Here is a 9065-nt window from a genome sequence, read left to right as displayed (position 1 = left end):
GAGGCAAATTGTAAGCTTCTGATTCTGAATCATCGTCTTCGGGAAAGTCTTAAGCAAAGTTGTCATCTAAAGGAATCTTAGCATTCTCTTCTGGTTTGGCGTCGAGCCAACCAACATTCCCTTGATTTGGAAAGTACGGATCTCTGGGGAGATGGAATCCGGCCATATTTATCTAAGTAAGAAATAAGGATATAAGAAATGTTTAACAATTCTAAATAAAGCGATTAAACAATTACAAGTTTCTATAAGAGAAACCTACATATAACTAATAAAGTAATCTACTCAATATGACTCTTACTTGGTCCTTCTATGAAAACATAGTGCATACAAATTATATATTACTTAGGTCGAATAGACCTTCGAATAAATGATCCTACTCTAAATCTACATCCAAACAAGGAAAAGGAAATAAAGCTTAGATCACATATTCCCAGTCTATGAAACTTAATAATATATAACCGTAATGCATGCACTTAGTACTCATAGAACTATCAGCAAAAGTCCTTTGTTTTCATGTAGTTTTTTCTTTGAATGTAGTGCCTAAAATAATCCTATAGTATTTTACTTTATGTTTTGTTCTATCGTTCTTCTGTATATGTATAGTTTGGTAAGTTTTAGACCTGTCGCCACACTACCATCATTCCCAAACACATGTTCGTCGTATCTCGAATAAATATAGTTGATCAGGCCATATTTATCCTAAATATGATTACATAACTTCCCAGGTTTGACTGCAATGTCCAACATCTAATTACTTTTGTTCTGTTCTTAGTATGACACTATTCTTTGTTATGTATGTAAGTATGTATACTTTAGTAAAATATCTTGTTATTTTAAAAGTATACATCTTGGTCAGCGTGTTTTAATCCCAAATGTATTTATAGTTGTATATCTTTTATGGGTCGATATACTTAGTTCAATATAAACAATTCTATGATACCAATCTGTCACACCCCAAAACTAGAACAACATAAACGTTCTGGGACGGAGGACGTCATGTACAGTATCATAACAATGCACAATAGAAAATAAAGCAACGGCATCCATTGCATTAATAGGATAGTTTTAATATAAGTATGTTCTTTGATAGTAGTAAGACGCCAAAGATGTAGCATCAAAATAAAAGACGAGACTTGAATATGCTCCGTCTTCTCAAAACCGGGTCCAACGTACCTGTCTACCGTTTTCCTGAGAATACAAGTTATTTTGAAAGCGAGTATCAACATTATAGCTGGTGAGTTCATAAGTATTAGTTTCTTGAAAATGTTTGAAATGTCTTGTAAAAATGTTTGTATTAGTTTGAATCCTTTCCAGAAAATCCTATATTTTCTACTTTAAATGAATTGTAGTCTACTCTCCAAGATTGACCTATTTGTGTGTTTTGTTTTCTCAAAGTGATGTAAAATGTATGGTTGTATTTGAAATAGGATAAACTGTATGTTTGTACTTGAAATATTATAAAATGTATGTTTGTACTTGAAATAGTATAAAATGTATGTTTTCCATATAGGTAACTATCTTTACTAGAAAAATAGTATTCTTAACTCTTACAAGTAGTTCACTGTATGAATGTAATGGAAAAAGAAGACCTATAGTAGTATTGAATAGTTATACTACTTATGCTTTAAGTACCTTTAACACTGAACTGGTTAATTAAGGTAAAATGTGATGAGATTATAACCATATCTGATTGACTAGTGTAAAACACGATGTTCTTCAGGCATCGAAAATGAAATGACGTTTGTCACCCATAGATCTGCAGGACCCGCTGTAGCTAGCAATAAGGTGTGGGATGGTCAATCCCCTATAGATCTATACACAAACTCACACTCTCCCTCTAGGAGGCTCTGGTTACAAAACATGACACAACAAGAAAGTATTGCTATGACATGAAATAGTATCTCACATTATCTTATCCTATTCTTGTTATAGTGATAACATTCCTTTGTGTACTTGTTATAATGTTAGTGTTCCTTACTTGTTATAGTATAGTGTCTCTTACTATACTTGTTATAGTGATAATGTCTCTTACTGTACTTTTTATAGTGATAATGTCTCTTAATGTACTTGTTATAGTAACAATGTTCCTCTAAACTCTACCTATTATAGTTTACTAGTAATTTCTGTAGTTGAATGAATGATCATGTATGTACACCTTTGCTACCTAAAGGTATTAAACCGATTGATAGTACTTTTGCATTTATATACATATACACAATATATAACTAAGATTTAAACGACATTTGGACAAACAACCGTATACCCTAAGTCCAAATCCAAACAAGGAAAAGGAAATAAGGCGAGTTATCAGTCATAAGTCCTTTAAACCTTATTTATATAAATATATTTATATAGATATGCTTTTGACAATATATAAGTTTAAAAAGAGTTTTGTAAAACATTTAAAGAGTTTAACTATTTGAATAAATATTGATGACTTGGTGTCAGTTTATAAAATGATTTGAAACAATTTGTTTGGTAACACAGTTTTAAGTATAAGAAATCTTTGTTTGATAGTTATAAATCACATGTGATTAATTAAATAACTATAATGTTTTCTACTTGTATTCCCACCTCCCTACCCCCCCCCCCCCCCTCATAAAAGCATTTAAAACCAATTAAAAGGTAAGTTAGGGGTATGAACCCACCCGCAGTGAGTGATTAGAATGAAAGATCGATATAGGATGCTAAGTATGCCAAGTGAAGTCCCGAGCACAAACAGATCCTAATAAACATATGATAACACATATACGTGTACAATTAGTGTACATAACAACTAAGCATGTAAGGGAAACATCCTTATCTATTAGGAATCACTCACAATGGAGTGTATCATACACAAATGAACGATTAAAGGGAGTTTACGACCACACTTATAAGTTTTTACAACCATGGGTGTGTTTACGGCTAGAAAAGCTTGGTCTTATGAAGTGTTTGTGGTCCTAACTTGCATCTATGAAGTGTTCACAACCTCATCTTGCATCACAAGAAGGGTATACGACCTAAGGAAGAGTTTACGGCCGTAAACTCTTGAAAATCATGTCCTAATTTTTTGTTTCATGGCCAGGAATCAAGTGTTGCTAGTGGATACAAGATTATAGAAGAGATACTCACGATTTTGGAAGCCTTTAGGGTGTTTACGGCCACCAAGAACTAGTGTGTGTTCTTGGTGTTCTTGGTGAGAAATATGAAGAATTGAAGATCTAAACCAAAAGTGTTGAAATCAATGGATGAAATCAAAGGCTTTCTCTTGAATGAGAAGGATATCAACTAATCATGAAAGGATCACTTACAAATTTGAAGAGGAACGAAAGTGTTCTTGATGATACTTGAGAAAGAAATGAGTGTTCTTGACTTGAAGATGTGAGAAATGAATAAAAAATGAAGGAAATTCATACTTAAGGGAGGGGTTCACGGCCAACATAGAGTTTACAGCCGTAAACTCTAGTTTGCAGCCGTAAACTCCTCTTGATGGAGTTTCTGGATCAATTGCAACACAATGAACTTAAGTTAACACATCCCTAGATACAACCCTTGAATGTACTAGACTTAGAACACTCAAACAGACCCTTAACAATGCTAAAAGATAGCAGAAACAAGTCTGACTTATGATTGAATTGATTGGCTTTACAAGATAGAAATTTCGAGTTGTCACAAATGGCATCTAATCAGTAGTTGGGCACGATCCGCCAATAAGACGCCTCCTCGTCCTGTCAGACTAATAGGGGTCGAATGGTATTGTCAGGATTTTATCCCAACCATGATAGTTATAAATAGAACCCCTATTTTCTAGGAAAGTGGATCACCACTCATTCACTCTTTAGTTAAACCCATACTATCTCTACTTGTCACTAACTTGACCGTTGAAGCTTCATTCCAGGAGCCCATCTCGGACAACGACTGACGGCCTTTTTCTTTGTGTTGTGATTCTCAGGCTTAACTCCATTGAGACAACAAAAGGCGACGTTAAGTCCGGGGAAGATATCACAACAGTATATGATATTGATATAAAAAAATATCAAGTAATTAGACAAAAGAAAGATTGTATAGTCAACTTGCAAGATAAAACTTATATATATGAGAAATGACAATTGACTAGTATAATGTGTGGTCATGCATTAGCAACTTTCAGACTACTAAGAGATGAACACTGCGATAGATGTGTGCATCTATATTTCATAATGGAGAGGAAACATATAAAGACATCTTGTGCTAGTTCCAACTGAATATGAACAATTGGATGAAGTCATGAACATATAACCACCACTGATAGATATACGATAACATGCATATCTATAAAACCATAATCATATCTCCTCCCAAAAAAGAAGGTCTGATAAGGAAAAGATGCAATCATTTCCTACAGACTTGACACATACGCCTAACCTGGTCATATATGTTCTCACTCAAAACCTTAAAGTTTGAATCATCAAGTTGGATTAAATCTAAGGTTAAGCCTAAATTTAAGTCAAAGGTGAAAGTAATTGAAAGGCATAGTGAATAATATCCTACAAATGATTTGATTTTCTTTAGATTTGTATCATTTTAATATGTTTTTTAAATATAATATTAAACATTTGATGATTAAATGAATAAATTCTAATATAAATATTTAATTGATGAAAGCCTAAAGTGTTCGTCTAGTTCAACAAGGATCATAAGTTCGAGATTATCTTTAAACAAAGAACATTCAACACATAAATAAACATCATCAAATATTGACATGCATACCAATTTCAACACATCAAAAACCAAAACTCTAGTAGTTTCGTTGTATCTATCTAGGGCCAACCAGGGAAAGATAAAATAGGTGTCTTGGGGTGGCACGTGCAACCCCTCAAATTTTACAAGGAGTGAGAAAAATTAAACCCGAAAATCGAAAAACTGACAAAACCAAAACCGAAGGTTTGAGTTTGATATTTTAAAAACCAAATTAATGGATTAAATTTCGATTTTAGAATATGCAAAAATCGATAAAAACTAAACCGAACCAAATTTATTAAAAATGTTTTTTTTCTAAACAAGTGATATATATATATATATATATATATATATATATATATATATATATATATATATATATATATATGTAAACCCATATCACAAACAGACAAGCTCAATTGGTTCAATACGTCGTCAACATACCTTGAGGTCCTATGTTCATTTCTTTTGTGCAACAGTTTTGTTTCCATCCTTTCAATTTTACTAGGGTATACAGTGCATCCCACATCGATGGTGGGATGAAACCTTCTCCTATGTTAACGCTTATATTAGCATTGGTATCTTCTCCTTTCCTTTTCATTCTAAACTTGAGGTATCCTACATCAGTGGTGGTATAAAACATATGCCTACTTCATCATTCTATATAAGATTTCTCATACTCATGAGAGTTAGTTAATCCAAACTTAACCCTTTGTTAAATGGTGACTGAGTGACTAAGTTTAAGATCTTTGGTTTTAAAACAAATCAACCTGAAACCGAACTGGGGAAAAACTAATAACCGAGAAACCAAACTCATCGTTTTTGAGTTGGTTTCGGTTCTAGTTTTCTGAAAATCGATAACTCGAATTTTGGTTTAGTTTTAAGTCAAAACCGACTCATGCTCATCCCTAAATTTTATCATCAAATGCAAAATTTAGTATAAATTTGTCAAAATCCATTACAAATCTGCGAACCTTTTTTTGGATATCAGAGTCTTAAAAAGTGTAAATTTAGTATAAATTTGTCGAAGAAACCCTTTTAGTGATAGATTTTGTGACAAAACTACAGTCGAAAATGAGTTTTTTTTCAAGTATTGCAACCTGTTAGGTGCATTTCATGTACCCATTTTGTAGCTTTATTCCATAAAAGTACATTGCATATAGGCTTAAACTCATGCATTTTGCATGTTTTTCGGGATTTTTCATGAGACAATTTCATTCAAATACTTTTGTGATATTTCAGGGACTTTTGGAGGAAGGATATTGTTGGAGGAGGTAAATAAAAGTTGCGGACAAAATTTCAAGACTTGCGGAGCACCGAGGAGCAAGATAACAAAGAAATGAGGATTTTGGCTTTACAGATGTTTACACGACCGTGTAAATGGAAGCCTTGCGTTTACGCGGGCCGTGTAAACGTAGATTTCTATGCAGTATATTTTTGCGCTTACACGGGCCGTGTTAATGACAGTGTTAATTTACGCGGGCCGTGTAAACGTAAACGTGGGTTTTAAAGCACTTTTTCACCATTCTTAAAGGGGGAACCGACTTTTTACTTAGGGGGGGGTCGACTTTTGGAGTAGAGAAGGCGAATTTATTGAGGATTTTGAAGTTGATTAACACTTGGGAACATTTGATTTCATTTTGTAAGAACTTTAATTTCATTTTCTAGATTTGTGATCTTGTTCTAGTCATGAGTGGCTAGAACCCTAGTTTCTCCAATTTCATGTCTTGACTTTTTAGTTGTCATTTCAATCATGTGATTTGATTTTTGCTTCTAATTCCTACCTAGTGAATTTGATTTTGTTTCACTTTAATGTTTGATTCTAATTGTGATTCTTATTGGCCATTTGAATTAGGGTTAGGTCATTCAAGTTATCAAATTGCAAAATTCGTAATTGTTTTGTGAATGGAACTAAGTAACAAACACTAAATTGATTTCCATTGAATGAATTTAGTGTAAATCTTACACATACTCTTACACTCCCAAGCTTGTGAGGAGTATCGGGTGTTGTTGGGAACATTCACATAAATCTTATTGCAACCTTTTGATTTCTATCTAAGATCTTGTTTAGACTCAAATTAGAAGGTTAGGTTATTTTCAAAGAGCTTGTTTTGAATTTGACAACTTGGTGAATGGGAAGTGTTAGAACGTGTTAACACTTTCAAGTACCAACTTAGGTGGAATTGAGTAGATATCATTTCATCCTTGGAATCACATTGTTAAATTGTCTTGCATAGAGTTGGAGTTCTCACAAATCCTTAATTTGTTTCATTTAATTGATCATTTACTTATTGTTTTATCCTCTTGTTTAAATCATTGCATACCAACCCCCCATTTATGTGACCATTATTGTACCTTCCGCAAAAAGGTATAAACATTTGTTCTGTGTCTCTGTGGATCGACCCTGCTTACCTTGTATCACATTTCTAGTAAGAAGTAGTAGTGTTTAAGGAGTTATTTTACCCCTTTATTTGTTGGGTTTGACACGCTCAACAAATTGGCGTCGTTGTCGGGGACACGGTGTTACTAATTGTTTATGCCAAGCATTTTGTGAGCAGGTGCTTTCAAAATAAAAAGTCAGGTAGAAGATAAGTTTTCAATTGAAGGAAGTGGTGAGAAGGTTAATGTGTTGTAAAGGCCCACTTACTTAGAACAAAGCACATTTAGGGGCCAAGCCGAGCCAACGACTTAAAACAAGGGCAGCTAACCGGGAGGCAACCCGGGGTTATTTTTGTCCTTTCTTTTAAAACTTTTCAGTCTTTGGTAATTTTTAATTTTTTTTATGTCCCAAATGGTTTTAACTTATTTTTTATGCCTACAAAATGAATCTCCGGCTCCAAAAATACTTCATGGATAGCTTGGGGAGGAAGAAGAGGAGGTTCTCACCACAATTACAAGGCTCCAAGAACGATTCGGTAAATTCTTTCCATATCTTTAATCATTCATATTTTACTTAAAATTCAATTGGTGTGCATTTGTGACTGTTTTTGACCCATTCCCAACCCAGCTACCATCCTCCACCATCCGGCTCTCAATAGGCCGACTATGCATCTCTCCAAGCATCGAGGACGATGTTTATTTTAATCTTGGGGAGGGGCATCCATCCATGCATAAATCTCGTTGCATGTAGTTTTCTACATATTGCATAATGTTTTTTTTTCTTTTTTATTTTTCTGCATATAAAATTTTTCAAAAACCAAAAAGATTTTCTTTGTATTCTACTTTTATTATTTTTTGAATTTTGCATCTAAACTTTTGCATTACATTCATTTAAAAAAAATGATACAATCCCAAGCAGCCGAATCTTCTCAAAACAGTTGAGTTGGTAAGTGAATCGTATGCCTTGAAATTAGCTTACTCTTTTATTGAAAAATCTAAAAGCAAGTTAATCACACACGAACACACCTCCCGAAGCTACTTGTGCAAAACATAAAGTGAGAAGATTGTCGACATTGGAGCATAACAGCAGGTATGAGTTAATTCTTTGGGACATATGACCGGTCTTATGAGTAGTAATGCTTAATTGAACTTAAAATGCCAAATTCAAAAGTTCATACAAAGAATGCAAAATCTCAATGTCCTGCCTTCAATCGCTCTTAAAAGTCGTTTCTACTCATTCCCTTTTATATACCTTGTTTGGGGACATAGCTTTCAACTATACTTACAGGTCTTTGCATGTTAACATTTAGTCCCCGAAAAATGTCTAGAAGTCTCTCACGGTAATAGACCATGAGATGTCCCACAATAGAAAAGTCAAGGACGGAAATATAAAGAAATTGGTCAAATAAATAAATTAATAAGAGTGTTTTGTGTTATCTTAGTTATTTGTATTTGTGCTACATAAAAAAAAAAAAAAAAAAAAAAAAAAACTATTATTAAGTTAATCTATGACCTTTAGGATTTGAACAAGTAAACTCTGAGGGGTGTTTTACACCTAATCGCCTAAAGCTAAATTGTTTGGGACTGATTGAGTTGAAAATTCGTTACACGGGTTCCATAGAAAGTCATGAACTTAATAATAGCAAATAAAGCTAATATGTGGCCTTTGAGGTTCGGGCAAGTAAACCCGAGGGATCTATTTAAATCTAGCACACTAAGATCATTTGATTTGGATGTGTTGGTTGGAAGCCCGTTACATGGATTTCAAAGAAAGTCATGAGCTTTATTTGTAAAAATATATATAATTAAGAAGTTTGTATATAATTGTGTTTATAGTTTAATTGAATATTGTGTTTAGGAAAAATATTTGGATGTCAAAAGATTCCCTTGGACTTGGATTTGAATTTATGACATTGGACTGAATGTTAATTACTTCGACTGGTGTAAGTGGTTTGAAGTTTGAAACCAATCTGGATAAATATTAG

Source organism: Lactuca saligna, chromosome 2 (genome assembly GCF_052625555.1).
Source record: "Lactuca saligna cultivar CGN05327 chromosome 2, ASM5262555v1, whole genome shotgun sequence".
NCBI lineage: Eukaryota > Viridiplantae > Streptophyta > Magnoliopsida > Asterales > Asteraceae > Lactuca > Lactuca saligna.
The sequence above is the reverse complement of the archived record's forward strand: the minus strand, read 5'-3'. Positions refer to the sequence as shown.